The sequence below is a fragment of the Notolepis coatsorum genome (genome assembly GCF_963971535.1).
Source record: "Notolepis coatsorum genome assembly, chromosome: 12".
NCBI classification, from domain to species: Eukaryota; Metazoa; Chordata; class Actinopteri; order Aulopiformes; family Paralepididae; genus Notolepis; species Notolepis coatsorum.
In genome coordinates, this window is record NC_140176.1 from 81,813,696 (window position 1) to 81,831,517 (window position 17,822).

At 40.9% G+C, this 17,822-nt stretch overlaps 1 protein-coding gene across 4 annotated transcripts in view; it reads left to right on the top strand.

Annotated features, from left to right (window-relative positions):
* Positions 1 to 4,895: 4,895 nt before the first annotated feature.
* ncoa2 (nuclear receptor coactivator 2) overlaps positions 4,896 to 17,822 on the top strand; it is a 236,939-nt gene continuing 224,012 nt past the window's right edge. For all 4 annotated transcript variants that reach the window (XM_084326053.1, XM_084326055.1, XM_084326054.1 and 1 more), the window contains exon 1: positions 4,896 to 5,031. The gene's annotated coding sequence lies outside the window, so the exon portion shown is untranslated. The remainder of the gene's footprint in view (positions 5,032 to 17,822) is intronic.

The following is a 17,822-nucleotide window of genomic DNA, read 5'->3' on the forward strand; positions in this document are numbered from 1 at the left end:
AATGATAAATATGATGTATTTTGTATCTTTTTGCGACCCCCCCCCCCCCCCCTGATTTCGTAGTGCTGTGTCACACCATTAAGATTAACTAACTCATTTTAGGTGGTAGCGATTCAGCGTGTGTGTTTTTATCAGGAACGGGATTTATGTAGCACGCACAGACCTGCAGGAGTTTTTGGGCGAGACTGCTTTCGCTGCCTATCGTACCAAAATACCCTTTCTTAAAATAGAATAACAATTGACCTATCTCAAACCCTGCCCCTCTTTTCTTCATCTTCCAATCACAATTGTCGCTTCCCTCAGAGTGACGATTGTGATTGGAGGGTGGAGGAAAGAGGGCAGGGTTTGAGATAGGTCAATTAGGTGCAATGGGTGAGGGGAGGCCCAGGATTCATTTGGGAGGCTAACAGGAAAAATCCACTCAGAATCGACATAATCTACATTGTACTATTCTAATTATCTCTGGCAGTCTCCCTAAACTGGAAACCAGAGCATCAGGACTTTGTGAATTTGTGACGTCAATCATCAGGTGACATCATTTTTTGGAGCTGGGCCGTTCACAATAACAGAATTGTAGATGTCTGTTTTTTTGTCCCAATAAATAAATGGGATTTATTTAAATGTAGGTCTTACAGCTCTGAATCCAAAACATGTACCCATATCCCTGTAAAATGGCTACTGCCATAAGTGTCGGTCCATTATTCACTGTATATGGAGCAGCTCAAGGATTAGTCTCTTCACATGCCATAACTAAACTCTTGTCTCTCTTGTTCATATTCACAAAATGGAAACTTGAGTTGTACAGTATTATAGAAATAACATGCGAGTGCCATATGTGAATTCTATTTTAGCATGGACTTTCCCTTGGAGTTGATATTATCCAGGTGGAGCCAGGTAAAGTACCGGCATCGTCCACTCGGTGGTGCTGTGGCACCGTTTTTTTTTTTATATGAACAACATAAGTGTCTAGCAGTTGACCTAACTGGCATACGACAGTCAATCAAAGTGTTAATAAATATGCAGGATATGCAAACTTTTAGGCGTGTGCATTGTTAGAAGTGTGTCAGGCAACAAGGTTGTGTGTCATTACGCTACAACAACAACAACAACAACTGCAGTCAAGGTAAGGTTGTGTGTGCGTGTTATGGAAATTGAAAATCCTTCTATGCAGAGATGACTCACTCTTTTGGCATAGTATGTACCTTGCAGAGATACATTCGTGTTATTAATTCACTGATGATGGTGCGCATTATCCTAATCATGAATCGATGCCAATATATAATGTCCCGTTTCACTCCTTCACAATGTCGTGATCATTAGCCTATTATAGCTACAGACTAGTAAGTATGGGAAGTGGTTATTAACGTGTACTGTACTTTTAGGTGGTCGTCGTTACCCACTGTTGTTGTAGCTCGCTGACATGTTGTGTGTGTGGAGTTGTGATGATTGTCGAAGTGTTTATTTTATTACACACAGCCATTGTTGTCACGTTTCACCGGATACACAATGATATTATTATTAAACCAAAAATCACGGGTTCACCAAAGAATAATAACATACGGTGACAGATACTCGCCGCAAGGTTGTGTATGATGTGGGGGACCCTATGTAAACTAGACGAAAGTCTTTCTCTGGTCTGCATCCCCTTAACAATTGTGTGTATTGAGCCGTACTGTATTGTACCCATTCTGCAATCTGTTAAATAAAGTTTTCAATCAATCAACCAATGTACCCCCGGTATTCTTTATTTACTTTGATTGATTGATTGATTGATTGATTGATTGATTGATTGAAAAGTTTATTAACAGATTGCAGAATGGGTACAGTACACTAGTACAGTACAGCTCAATACATACAATTGTTAAGGGGATGCAGACCAGAGAAAGACTTTCGTCTTGTTTACATCAGGGTCCCCCATTTTCAATTCATCATAACATATATGACACACATGACATACAGATAGACAGTACTGTCTGCTACATCTATACATTTATGACATACCAGATTTGCAAATACAGTACTGTTTGTGATACAAAAAGTGTCCAGAAAAAGAGTGTATATACATTTGACGTAGAAACTGTACATTGGAGGAGGTTGGGTAGGTGGGGTGGGGTTGGGTGGGTGGGAGGGAGGCTGTACATTGGAGGTGGGGGGGGGGGGGACACTGAACACTGTACATTGGAATACTGACAAAGCCATACTTGGTCATTTACTGTACAACTGGGTTAGGACATTTGTAGGGGCCAGTTTCGAATTGCAGTCTCCCGTAGGTGTTCTTTGAGAGTGATTTTGAAAGTGGGTAGTGATTCACATTCCTTTACAGCTTTGGGTAGGGCGTTCCACATTGATGTGGCATAATTGCGAAATGTGTTTAGTCCCTTGTTTGAGCCGAATCTGGGTTTAACATGATTTGTGGAGCTCCCTCTGGTGTTGTGATCGTGGTATTCACTGACCTTTGGGAAGTATTTTGACATGTACATGGGTACCTTGGTCGTGTAGTGTATCTTGTAGACCAGGGGCGACAGTGGCCCAGGAGGTAGAGCAGTCGTCTGGCAATCCGGAGGTTCCCGGTTCGATTCCCGCTCCTCCCGGGCAGCGTGTCGATGTGTCCTTGAGCAAGACACTTAACCCCTAATTGCTCCCGATGAGCAGGTTGGCACCTTGCATGGTCGCCTCCGCCGTCGGTGTGTGAATGTTTGAGTGAATGTGTGAGTGAATGGGTAAAAATGTGAGTAACAAATTGTAAAGCGCTTTGGATAAAAGCGCTATATAAAAAAGCAGCCATTTACCATTTACCATTAGACCAGGCCCATTGCAAGTTGCTGTACTCTCTCGTCTACTCTAAGCCATCCTAGGTTGTCAAAGTGGGCAGGGGTGAGGTGGGTTCTAGGAGTCAGGTCAAGCAGTAGTCTGACTAGTTAGTTTTGAGATGTTTGTAATTTGTTTTTTAGTGCCTTTGAGGTGCTTTGGTACCATGAGGTGCAAGCATAGTCGTAGTACCCTTGAATGAGTGCTCCTGCCAGAGTCTTCAGGGTATTCTTGTTTATTGTATATATATTCCATTTACAATAGGTAAACATAGACACATGTATGACACCATGCTATTTGCAACCGTATCTTGACTAAAATATAGCATTACATCAAATATATATGTCAACATTCACCACAACTTTTATTCATCATTATTTTTTTTGTATTTGAAAGTTGGCTACATCAATCCAGAACATTCTTGTATATATATACACACACATTGGGGGGAAATATATGGGAAATACTCCAGTCCACAAAAGTCACACTTATAATAAATATCCAGTTTGAATCTTTCTAACACATGTTTTAAGATCCCCTGTAGTGATGGTGATAGTAGATAGTGATGGTGGTGATAGTGATGGTGGTAGTATCATAGTGGTAGTAGATAGTGATGGTGGTGGGAGTAGTGGTGGTAGTAGTGGTAGTATACAGATAGTGATGGTGGTAGTAGTGATGGTGGTAGTAGATAGTGATGGTGGTAGTAGTGATGGTGGTAGTAGATAGTGATGGTGGTAGTAGTGATGGTGGTAGTAGATAGTGATGGTGGTAGTAGTGATGGTGGTAGTAGATAGTGACACTGATGGTGGTAGTAATGGTGGTGGTAGTGGTAGTAGATAGTGATGGTAGTAGTAGTAGTGGTGGTGATAGTGGTAGTAGATAGTGGTGGTGATAGTGGTAGTAGATAGTGATGGTAGTAGTGATGGTGGTAGTAGTAGTAGTAGTGGTGGTGGTAGTAGTGGTAGTAGATAGTGATGGTGGTGGTAGTAGTAGTAGTGGTGGTGATAGTGGTAGTAGATGAGTGATGGTGGTAGTAGTGCATTTTTTATTTTTTTTACCTTTATTTTACCAGGTAGTCACTTGAGATCAAAGATCTCTTTTTCGAGCAAGACCTAGTAGTAGTGATGGTGGTGGTAGTGATGGTGGTAGTAGTAGTGGTAGTGATAGTGGTAGTAGATGAGTGATGGTGGTAGTAGTGATGGTGGTAGTAGTAGTGATGGTGGTGGTAGTGATGGTGGTAGTAGTAGTGGTGGTGACAGTGGTAGTAGTAGTGATGTGTGTAGTGGGGGGGGGGCAAGGAAACTATAAAATAAGGAAGGGTCATCATCACGTCACCGTGTAGCGCGTGGATGCACATTGGTGCCAAGTGCAGAAACGTTCAGTTCTGCCGATATTTGAGTTGAATGGGATCAGCCATCTCCTCGTTTATTTATTATGTCATTGATTAAACAGGTTATTATTACCTCGGATGTCAGAAATGAATTATCTGAATTATTTGTTGCATTGTTAACTAAGCTAACGTTTGGTATATTGGTTGGTGTATATTTCCTCAGATAGCTGGTATATTTAGAATTTAGTAGTAGTAGTAATTTAGTAGTAGTAGTAGCAGTAGTAGTAGCAGTAGTAGTAGTGGTAGTAGCAGTAGCAGTAGTAGTAGCAGTAGTAGTAGTAGTAGTAGTAGTAGTAGTAGTAGTAGTAGTAGTAGTAGTAGTAGTAATGGCAGTAGTAGTAGTGGTAGTAGTAGTAGTAGTAGTAGTAGTAGTAGTAGTAGTAGTAGTAGTAGTAGTAGCAGTAGTAGTAGTGATGGTGGTTGTATTGGTGTTGATAGTGGTAGTAGGTAGTGATAGCTGGTATATATTTAGAATCTGAATACAGGCGGTTAATAGAACTGGCACCACCACCAAGAAGCAGAGCATAGAAGAAGAACGCTGGTCTATTCTGACGTGAGGACCCTTCCTTCTCTTATAGTCTCCTCGGTGATGGTGATGGGGGGCGGGAGGAAACCCAAAGCTCCGCCAGCAGCGGCGAGATAAACAGTCCGCGGTAGAGAGCAGCAGCAGCAGTGGCAGCGGCGGCAGGAGGAGGAGGAGTAACATGGCGGCGCGGGTTAGCTAGCAGAGAAATGTTGTTCCACTACCGCGAAGGTCAGAAGAAGACGAGCTTGTTTCGATAAACGGGATTTAATAAAACGACGACACCGGCGACAAAGTTTCCAACCGTTAAGTAAGTGAACGCGACACACTACTTAAAAAAGCGTGGCTTCTTCTCGCAACGAACGAGACGTTGAAGCGCTGTGTTTTTGTTGTGAAATTTGTGACCTAATGTTTGTGAGAGAGAGAGAGAGCGAGAGAGAGGGGGGCTGCTGCTCTGCTGCTGCTTCAATCTCGGCTCCGTCTAGAGAGGCTTCGACGTTAGCTTAGCCGTTAGCTTAGCAGTTAGCTACAGAAGCTGCCTGTCAGCGGTGTGTGTTCTCCTGCAGCAGCAGCAGCAGGGACGGGCTTATATAGCCACAGCTAGGTCTTCTGGTTGCAATCTATGTGACCTATTTTAGCTGAATACATCTGGGTGTTAACTTTAGGTGTGACTTGGCAATGCACTTCTTTCCTCGTATAGTGTTTCTTGTTGTGTGGAGTGAGCAGAGTGTGACAGTGCATTAACCGGTCCTAGTGGGGGGGCCGGGGGGCTGAGTGAAGTTCTACCCCCCAGCAGCAGCAGTGTTTTATTTAGCATGCTTTTACTGCTGCTACTAGCATAGTTAGCTGCCTGGCTCTTCTTCTTATGTCTCTCTGGGTTTAATAATGTTCTGAGAATCTCACACAACAACACCATGTGGGCTTTTAACGCGTCCTTTATGTTGGAAATGTGCTTTATATACTTCTTCTCCAGGACAAGAAGACACAGAACGACTTCCTCTCTGTGCGTAGAGTCACTATACTATCCGAGCTGCAAGCTATAGCCTAGCTTAGCACACACATGAATGGAAGTGGATACGGACCAGCTAGCCCTTTTTTTTAGCCTTTGGCCAAAAACACCTCCCGGAGTTTTGGACTAGACTAGTGTTGGTCCGTACTGAAGTGACTGAACACACACAGAATCAACTGTTCTCTATCTTCTTGTCTGACTCTGGAGAAGACTGTACAACACAAGCGCATTTCCCCATAATGTCGGCGTGTTCCTTTAAACGAGTTGGTTCTGTTGATATCGGTCATGTGGTTTTGACAAATCACCGTCGTGTTGCATAATGATACTTTTCTGTATTTACATTATGAGATCCACCTCCATCGTCCTCAAGTTTTTTTTGCTGATCTCTTCTTCAGCATGGCTCGCTTCGTTTTAGCACAATTTACCAGGGGATTTGCATGTAGCCATAGCAGCAGGCGATGCATGTATTGATTGAAAACTTTATTAACAGATTGCAGAATGGGTACAGTACAGCTCAATACACAATTGTTAAGGGGATGCAGACCAGAGAAAGACTTTCGTCTTGTTTACATCAGTGTCCCCCATTTTCAATTCATCATAACATATGACATACATGGTCATACCTTATGGTGTTCTTGTTCTGTTCTTGACTTATTGTTATGTTTTCTTCTTGACTTGTTTAAAGAAGACATGTACGGCCCATGGGGACATTAACGTGTGTTTTCGGGCCTTTGACATGACATACAGAGACAGTACTGCAACATCTATACATTTATGACATACCAGATTTGCAAATACAGTACTGTTTGTGATACAAAAAGTGTCCAGAAAAGAGTGATGAAGGTTAACAGCATTGCAACTAACACACTAGTGTTATTATTAAACTGACATAATGCTACTTTTCCTCATGCAATTATGCTTTACTGTTTTTCAAAGGAAATGCTTATTAAAAAAGACAGTACAGGCAACTTCCCACTTCTACTTTAGATTTACTAGTGAGAGCTCAGACCAGTAAACAGATGTTGCACTCCACAGTCCACAAAAGTCACACTTATAATAAATATCCAGTTTGAATCTTTCAAACGCATGTTTTAAGATCCCCGGTAACTGGTGGTGGTGGTGGTAGTAGTAGTGATGGGGGGGGGGGGGGCAAGGAAACTATAAAAGAAGGAAGGGTCATCATGTCACCGTGTATGCACGTTGGTGCCAAAACTGTGCAGACACTTTCGAACGATATTGAGTTGAATGGGATCAGCCATCTCCTCGTTTATTTATGTAATTTAAACGGGTTATTTACCTCCCGATGTCAGAAATGAATTATTTGCATTTTTTAGTGCTGCTGGGGTATTTCAACTTTGTTGCTGCCTGACTCTGAATGATTATGTTAAACGTGTGTGAAAATGGCAACTGCAAAGCAAACCAAAGTTCATCACTGGAATCGGGTTCAATGAGTCAGTAGACTTTTTCCTTTGTGAACCTTGAGTAGGGTTATGGAGAGGTTTCATTGAAGAGAATGAATCTAAAGACACTGGGGATACACTGCTTGAGAGGTTCAGCTTCTGGTCGGCAGCATTGTCATCCTGTACTAGTGAGTGCGGTGCACTCTCGTCTCGGCTGCTTGGTTGAGTCTGGACTATACAGGCAAACAGCTTGTGCCATTTCAATGTTTGTCAACTCTCCTCTCCCTTAATACCGGAGGAACGCAGCCTGTGGAACCAGTCGAGCAGTCTGTTATATCACTGCCTACCTGACGGCTCACAGGGGCTCGTGTCACATCACCGACACAAGGCATGACATGTTGGGGCCAACTGTGTGGTTTTTTTTGAGGGGGGGCGGGGGCTACCATGATGAAGACGACACGAAGCATCTCGGCAACACCACAGTACTTCATTTAGAATTATATTTTGACATGATTTCAGTTCACATTTATGAAAATGTTTTGATAATTGTGCAGCCCTAATTCAGCCTCGCTGCAAAAATTGGAATGTGATGAAATCTGAACATATGGCCGGCCCTATGATCATCTTCTGACCCAGGGTCTGGAGGTCTACTGAGTATGCACAGGTATACCAACATGGATCCATGCAATGGTATATATACATATTGTAAAACTGTGTACTGTTCACTGAAAATGTGTTCAGTGAGAGTCGGTGTGTAAGATGGGGAACATCCTAACGAGGCCCATTGTGTTCAGTGAGAGTCTGTATGTAAGATGGGGAACATGCTAACAAGGCCCATTGTGTTCAGTGAGAGTCTGTATGTAAGATGGGGAACATGCTAACAAGGCCCATTGTGTTCAGTGAGAGTCTGTATGTAAGATGATGAAGACATGGAACATGCTAACGAGGCCGGCATGGCCGTCTTGTGGTTATGGGGGGAAGGATTCCATTAGAGGCACCCTATGGAGGAAACAGCCTTAACAGTTTTTAGATTGGACCGTTTGGCCTATATCCCTTTGTGTCATTTTATTTTATGTGGTTAATCTTGTGCTTTATTGAGCTACGTACATACAGTATAAACAGGGAGCGAAATTAACTTTTTGACTCACCGGCCAGTGGCGGGTAGATGGGAAGAATCTACCCGCCAAGCAGATTTCTTACCTGCCAACTTTTTTTTGATACATTTTTTTTTTATTATTTTATATAAAACATTTTTTTTTAATAAAATAATATATTATATAATCATACTTGTAGTTGTATTATCTGCGAGACATCGCCACCTCGCTGTCTGCAAACAGCTCCACTGTCTGTGTGTATACTCTAGTGGCCTCCAGCTCCAGCAAGGATTCTCCGGCGCTACAGCTGGACCCTAAACTCTTACATTCAGCATGAAAGGATTCTCCTACCCTGCACCTGGACCCTAGTCAGCAGCGCTGCAGCCCTCATGCGATGTAACTGGACACTTGCAGTTGTTTATGTCGGGAGCTATCAGAAGCTAGCCAGCTGGATAACGTTACACAATGCCTCATGTATTAAACTAAAAGTGAATAGTTGACTGGGTCATTTTGTAACAGTAGCTAACATCAGCTCACGGAGGTCTCTCTGACTAGAGTAGACTAACATCAGTCACGGTGACTGTGTGTTTACATGCAGCATACAGAAACAGGTAGGGGAGGTTTAGGAGCAGCAATGCGCTCAGACAGCGAGTGAGAACTCCGCTCAGAATTGGATCATGATTTTCGGTTTTCACATGACCATTTGATTGGCCGCCACACGGCGGTCAGTCCTCTAAGTGGGAGGCGCCAAACGTAAAAACTGCCCGCAAATGGCGGGCGGCGCTCTCTAGTTTTGGTCCCTGAGTATAAAGCATATCGGTTAGGCCCTGCATAGTGTATTTATCGGTTCATTTTGGTCTTGAATCGATCAAGACTTTGTTAGGATTTAATGTGAGAGTATGGGTGAGTTTGTGGATGTTTACACAAGGATATCGGACTGTAGGTTTCCTCACATAGACTTTTAGCACTGTGTGTGTGTGTGTGGTTGACTGGCTGTATGTTGGGCGGTTGTTACCTGGAGATAGAACTCTGCCCGAATGCCTAGCGAGCTACAGCTATAGCAACAGGCGTGTGTTTGTAACAAAGCAATGCCCAGATCATCACATGACTGGGATACAGCCTCTCTCTCTTTCTCTCTCTCTTGTTCTCTTTTCGTCCCTCCCTTCCTCTCCCGGTCCCGTTCCTCTCTGTATTGTTGTTTATTCCTTGCCGTCATTTCGCCTCGACCAGTGAGTCTCCCTCTCCCTTTTTGTTCTGCTCTGTGTCCGCTGAACCAATATTATTTTCCTGTTTTTCTATATATCCGTAAGCGTGAATGGGGGCAGGCACACTTCACTTTCACTATGCTCTGAGGCACACTCCTCATTCCTATAATTAGAGATCCGAGTGGTACCGATACGATACCAGGCTAATGGGCTATTGGTATCGGGGGAATTTCCCCAATGCTAAAATCCAATACCAAGAACTATGTTGGGAATCAAAATAAATAGCATTTTCGACACACGGAAACATGTTATAGCCCATCTCTTTTTTATTGGAGAAAAATTTAATCTACATTTTTGTTCAATCATTTAAGTCATTCATAATCGGTACTTGGTATCAGCCAATACTGAAAGTTCAGGACTCTGAATTCATTGGTATCGGGCAGTGAGAAAGTGCTATCGGTGCATCCTACCTGTAATTGGTGGCCTTTGTCCCATGATTGACTGCTGTGTTGAGTAATTTTGAGTGTACTGTATGTAATGATTTGACCTTTGTCCTCTTGCTGCTAGTGAACACTTACTGTTCCTTTCTGTTCCCTCTATGTGCTGAAATGCTAATCCGGATTTAGCTGATTAATACTGGGGGGTTCTATCTCTTTGTAAACATTCAACCCCTTTTAAGTGTGTCTTTGATATTTTTATAGATTTTCTTTCTTCTTTTATGTTCCTAAGAATCCTATCTTAGAATTATACCACTCTATAGCTTTCAGTGGCCACTGTAGCCATTGTGACGGCATCACTGGAATGTTAAGTTCTCACAATTCTAATCACACCAGAGTGATTGTACACCCGGAACCGGAAGGGTTGATGTTATCATCACAGTGCCTTGGAATCAAAGAAGGCAACAGTCTAGTAATGTTGTCTGATGTTGTCTTTGTTTTGTTTTTTTGCCACCCATTTCCAGAATTCTCGCACGTCTCACATCAGTGTCGATATCTGTGAAGATGCAATACTCTCCTTTTTCAAAGCTAAAAATCAGAGTGAGAACCCTGTAATGAAACTATGTGATGTAGGGCTGGATTATTCAAGTTCCAATTTCAAGTACGATGTTGGCTTCCCACGATCATGAAAACAAGATAAAACGATTATCGTGATGCCTGCCCTGTTCCTCTCATTTTGTGTTGTAAATGCAGCGCACCCTTCCTTCAGAGCAGTGCACTCCACAGTAGTTTGTTTATGTTGTCAAGTTATGAAAAGGTCTATTAGCTCTAGGTCTATAGTAGGGGTGGGACGATACATCGATCCTAGTGATGCACGATATATCGGCCGCCGATATAATATCGGCCGATATGGCCGTTTTTTTACACATCGGTATCGGACCGATATCAAGATAGGGCCGATATAAAAAAAAAAAAAAAAAAAAAAAAAAATTATGTTTTTTTTTTCTTTTTACATGTTTTGGCCTTAAATAGTTTCAAAATATCAGTCATTTCTGAAAATAAGTTACAAAAGTAAAAAAAATATGCGTTTTGGAAAATAGCTCTTTATTTGATTATCATAAAAAAGTGTTTTCTATACAGAGATATCGACATCGGTAAATATCGGTATCGGCCAGAACAGCAATATTAATATCGGTTATCGGTATCGGCCACAATTTTCACATCGGTGCATCACTATTCGATCCAGATCGATACATCGATGTAATTATCAACAATCTAATCGGATCGATGCGATGTAATAAGATCGATTCATATCGATACTCTTATTTTGAAAATCCTGTGGCGAGTCTCATATGTGCCCAAGAACAACAGCAGTAGCTCCGTGTGTGTAGATGTTACAGCATAGCATTCTCCCTTTCTGTGTGTGTGTGTGTGTGCGCGCGTCTTTGGAAAGACCAGATGAGGTCAGAGGAGTTTGATGTTTGGAGTTGTTCCGATACCGATACTAGTATCGGAAATGCCGCCGATACTGCCTAAAATGCTAGTATCGGTATCGGCGAGTACACGTAAATTCTAGCCTCCGATCCCATGATGTAATTTATCTCCTGCCGAGTCCTGCGGAGAGTGAGGATTATAAAATGAACATGTTTTAAAGTGTGATGCTGTGTCATTTTAACAGCAGATACACTTTCTTAAATTGCATTGTCCCCGACAGTGCGGTGTGACGGGGAGCTCGGACGGGAATCGGGATGTGTTTGGCTGGTGTTATGATAGCATTAGCTGGAAAGATAGCTAGTTGGAACAACATCCGCTTTTAACGTTACATCAAATCAGATGATCGCCTGTCCTTTCTCCAGGACCTAACACTGTCCGTGACCGTCTATCAACAATAATGCACCCACGGTGAATTGTATTTAAGTTAAGTAGCTACGGACTAGCGTTAGCTGACTATTACTAACGTTATCTTAATGTCGATGCGGGAAGGCGAGCTAGGTCAGTTAGCATAGCTTGATAACGTTACCGTGTCTAAAGTTGGTGCTATTCACATAATCCAGTAATAATGGCTGCAGACCTGCAAGCAAAGTACAGCAAGTGCCAAAGGATAAGAGTCTGAGGCGGAGTTTCAAAAGAGAATGTTGAATATTTATTTTGCATCAAAAATCACAACATGAACGTGTTCTATCTGCCACTAGCTTACAGACTGAATAGGGTATATCTGCAGAGCCACTGAGTAGCGAGTGCAACACCGTTTAATGTCCGTGTGGATCATTGGAGTAGGGTATATCTGCAGTGCTGCAGCCCATACTCATTGATTAATGATACTAATACAAATCTATACAATCACCTGTTGTTGAATAAATACCATACGTTCTAGTTATTACTAAAAAACAGTATAACAGTATCTGAAAAAAAAAAAAAAAATGTATAATTTATATAATTTTTTTTTTTTTTTTTATGCACTGGTATCGGATAAATATCGGTATCGGCCGATACCCAAAGCTTAGGTATCGGAATCGGATCGGAAAGGGAAAAATCGTATCGGAACATCTCTAGTTTAAATGTTATTTAAACATAAACAATATAATACATAATAAATGTAGGCCTATACATGATCATGCAACATCAACAAATTGTTGTAGGAACGGTTTGGGAGAGGGAGGTTGTGAGTTTTGAGTTCCAAAAAATGTAGCTTAAAGTTTAAAGCTCAATATATAAAAACGTGGCACTTTACAGTGAACAGGAGGTCTATTTGTATTAAAAACAATAGATTGATTTTCCTTTAAATGTCTGGAAGAGCTCAAAAATACAAATGTCAAATGATATTTTCATTACCTTTTTTTTGTTGATCTAAATGTTACTGATTGTGTTAAATGGGCATATGATATCATCTCATATCGATCGCAGGCACCTGAATCTAATCGTATCGTATTGTATCGTGAGAGACTTTGTGATATCGGCAAATATCGTATCGTTGTCCAAAGAATCGATATCGTATCGTATCATGATGAAACTGGTGATTCCCACCCCTAGTCTATAGTAGTGAAACGGTAGTTTCGGCTCGTGTCGAGGGAGGGGTGGGCTGCGGGCAACTGCGCACTACTCCAGTTATATTGAAACATCTTTGGTAACTTGTAGAAGATGACAGAAAGGCAGCCTTCGATCGAGATGAAAGTGAAGACTGAACAACAAATTCAGCCGTCGTCATGTTCTTAATCGTGTTTAATAATCGTGATTATGTTTTTTGCCATAATTGAGCAGCCCTAAGGTGATGTCACCTGAAGCATGTAAAATCTGTGGATGTTACCAAAATTTTGTGAAGCAGAGAATTCTTAAAAAGGTAAAACAGAAAACACAAATGTAAAGTATGATATTCTACATCACACATAGGCATCTTTTCAACGGTTGACTAAAATACAAGTGAAGCGACTGACTCCCGCACTGGTATCCGCACACATTCGGTTTTCCCTTGCTAAAAACATGACATTAAGGTTGACTCACTTGAGCCGGGGCTGGAAAATGACACCGCTGTCTGAGGCGTTTAGCATGGTGAGCTACTGCACAACACCGCGGCGTGCCCTCCTCCCGTCTCACACAGGCTCTTTTAATGTTGCTGCTGGCTCGGGCCCTTTAAAAAAAAGAGTGGTGTCAAATGACAGCTCGCTTGCTGCTGAAAAGCCTGGAGGAAATGTGAACTTCCATACTGATGTTGCAACTTGCTAGTAGCTGCTGCTCAAATCTACACATTCCACACAAATACCCCATGTTACTACAGTGAGAGACTGAACATTCCCTGACCAGGCCAAACCGATGACCATTGTTTTTGTTTTGGCTTACAAGAATAATTTCTCTGCATATTGATGTCTTACGTGGCATTGAGGGTGGGGGGTTGTTTATGAACGTAACCTAATCAGGGCTCCAGACTAACTTTTTACATTGGTTGCACCAGTGCGCCTAACTTTTTCATTTAGGTGCACCAGCACATAATTTAGGTGCACCCAAAAATTTCCTCTGCGCCTTTTGCCGCTGCAATAATACATTTTAAGCGTTACCATTACCTTTTTTGTCAGTTTCCATACACATTAGTAATTTCTTAAGATGTTATGTCAATTATTGTAAAAAATAACATTATTACAGTTAGCTCGCAAAGTCCAATCCTTCACCTTTTATGTCTATTTTAACACATTCAGCTCAGCTCCAGTTAGAGCTGTCCCAAGCCTGTTTTTGGGATTCGAACATTCGCCAGGGTTTTTCGAACGGATGTTTGAACCATCGTTTTTAATCATGCAAACAATTTGCTCCTAAATAGGGAGGTGTAGTCTGACGTCACTTTGGATTGCCTGCGAGGTCCACTCGTATAGGGATTTATCTTTGGGAAAATGGATTATCGGCTATTGTAACAATTCTACCCCATGCACATTTGGAAAGCTTTCCATTTTTGCACAAAATGAGTTCCCTTCTATCACTAACATTATTTGTTAAGCATTTTTGGTCGAAATAAAATTCAGCGATTTTTTTTTTTTTTTTACAATTAATTGCGAATATTTTCATGTTGAGCTATAGATTGTGGATGAATAAGCACAGAAAGGTACACCATGCAAATGTTGATGCTTTATTTGTTTTAAACGAGACTATTTAGAAATGGGCAAATACATTGTGTTTTCAAGATGATGGACCGGCCGGAAACAGCAATCATGTAAGGCGTAAAAGAAAAAATTGTTTGGTTCCGGTTGCCGACCGACCCTGCCGATTTAGGTGTGACCCAATTTATTTTATGAGTTAATTTTTTTTTTATTACAATAACATTTCATTAAAATCTTAGTCAAACCTTTAGTATTATGGATATTAAACATGCTGGCAGAGTACATGCATCCATGTTGTCGTGAACATTTTAATTAAATAAAGAAATTCCCTATCCATAGTCGCCGTGGGAAAAAATTAAATAAAAAATTAAATAAATTCCCTACCTACCCATGGCCTTAACTGACAACCAACAGGAACCAAACAATATTTTCTTTTATGCCTAACCACTACACCTCCCTATAGACCAGGAAGTAACCACTACACCTCCCTATAGACCAGGAAGTAGGGCTGGGCGATTAATCGATATTTCGATTAATTCGAATGAATGATTTAGGACTATTTTAAAAAATTTGATTTATTTTTTTAAATGGTCACCTTTTTATTTTACAAAAAGTGATGTTTGGTGAAAGTTAGATTTGCACTTTATTAATCCCAATAGGGAAATTCATTCTTGTTTGATGATCAAGAGGCACCTTTATTTGTTTTAAGTGAATTTTTTGTGAAAAAGCAAGTTATTGCACTATTAATCTCAATAGGGACATTCATCTTTGTTTGATCAAGAGTAACCTTTTATATATTATACCTTACTGACATAATACCCCCGGTATACGGTATATGACGGTATGACTTTCATTTTCATCAGCGGGGGCGAGGGGGGGGGGCAACCCGTGTTACCAAGTAAACAAATCACATAGTTTTTAGCTCTCAGAATGGTAGCCAGAAGCCCGCAGCATCTAGTGCTACTATCGACGTTAGCATGTAGCCTAGCCATGGCAGACTATTTGATTCCTTAAGGGCTCGAAATTGAAAGTTAGGTTTGCACTTCAATCTCAATAGGGAGGGACATTCATCTTGGTTTGATAATTTCTTTGTGTCAAATAAAACTTTAATTTATATATTTTCTTAGCTCTCAAGAGAAAAAAATCGATTAAAATCTGATAAAAAAATAAAAAATAAACCTGGGTTTTTATTTTTAGGCCATATCTCCCAGCCCTACCAGGAAGTAACCACTACACCTCCCTATAGACCAGGAAGTAACCACTACACCTCCCTATACTAATAGTCTTTCGGGTTCTTTATTTTGAAAAATGGCCACTTCCGCCCGCGCCTCAACCCAGCGTAAGCGTACTGTTGAGTCTTGACTAGCAAAGTTTAAGCACATAGTGCACATTGCTGCAGTTGAGTAGTTATGTACCTACTTACTGGTCACGGAAGGCTTGAATAACGTTTGAATGATAATCCATTTTGTGAATACATTTGTTGAAACAGCTTTGTTGGCCGACAGCTCCTGCTATCTTAACGTTAGCTAAAGCTAAAGGGCTGCGGTCTAACGTTACATAGCTTAATTAACGTGTATAACATACCTGTGTAACGTTAAGCAGCTTGTGTTCCGCTGGGAAAGCATCACTCCATACACTTTGTTTAATCCAAACGTCCATTCGGAAACGTTGTATTATGAAACCAGTATGAGACGCTGTGTTTTTTTATCGTTTCAATTCGGAAAGTTGATGCTCACATGGCTTTTTTGTTTATCCCGTCATTCAGCGAATAATAATGGCAGGGTGATGATCAGAGCCAGATCGGGGCTGGTTATAGCCAATCAAAGGCAGAGTTTTTTTTTTAAACGCACATGGCCACGGGGGAAAAAAACTACACACACATACACACACACAGACAGACAGACATGCTGGGAGCACCAGTGCGACAAGGGAAAACATCCAGTCGCACAGCACTGAGATTTGGTCACAAAATGCGACCAAAACAGGCGCACCCTGGAGCCCTGCTAATTAGGGATGCTCCGATATTGATATTGGATATCGCCCCGATATGACTAAAATAGCTGGATTTCTTTTTAATATATATATTGGAATAATAATAATAATAAAATAATAATAAATAAAATAATAAATAACTTCAAGTTAGGAAAGTAATGGTTTAAGTCGAGCCTGATGTTGCCTTGCACAAAGGAATGATCCCAGTCTCTTCCACACAGTGAGGCATAGGGCTCGGCGATATGGCCAAAAACGTTATCGCGATAAAATTATAAAATTATTTTCATATAACTCTATAACGATAATTATTGTCGATATAATGTCTGTCAAGTTTAATTAACTTTTATGCCCGGCGCCGATGGACGGGCTATTAATAGACTTGTTTTTCTGTTGCAAATGTCTCGAGTTGATGTCGTCATCAGTCCGCGCACGTTAGCAGTTAGCCAGAGCGAGCAGTGTATCCCATGACAATGTACTAATTAAATATCCCTAAAATACTCTGTTCCGCCGCAATACATTGCAACGACGTCCACCGTATACCACACACTACTATAACCGTGGCATCAGAATTCACGCCACATACATACTCGGCACGTAAATATATAAAATAGCGCCGTGCAAGCTAATTATCCTAGCCAACATGTTTCCAAATGTACTAAATATCCCTAAAATACTCTGTTCAGCCCCAATACATTAAACGACGTCCACCTTATACTAGTGTTGTCACGATACTGGAATTTCGACTTCGATACGATACCTTGAAAAGTATCGATACTTCGATATTATTTCGATATCACAAAAATATATATATATATATATATATATATATATTTTTTTTTTTTTTTTAAACAAATTTAGCTTCAAATTTAGCTTCTCTCTGGTACTATAAGAGAAGATAAATATAACAATTTTAAAACCCTTTGTTTATCTATATCACACATTTAAAAATAACTGTTCATCTCACTTCAATAATTTTTATTGCAAATGCAGAACATGGTATTTTCTCAAGCAGACAGATGTAAACACTGTAATCTGTGTTGCATGTACCTGACAAACTGAACTGTTTATAATACAGTTAGTAACAGTTTCGTTTTTATTTAAAGATAACGAGAGAGAGAGAGAGAGAGAGAGAGAGAGAGAGAGACCATGCAGTAATTATACAAGTAGCCAGCTAAGCTAACGGAGCTAGCAGTAGCTAACGTTAGCTGGTAGCTGTAACGTTACAACGAATCAGCTGTTGATATTATGCGCCATCAGTAGACAACGTATCATGTATTAAACTAGAGTTAATGGTTTAATGCTTCAGTCACAGTGACGTTGAAAGAGCAGCTGTCACGAACCTCTTTCATTTCTTTATGGAGATCGGCGCTGGCACTGCTCTAAC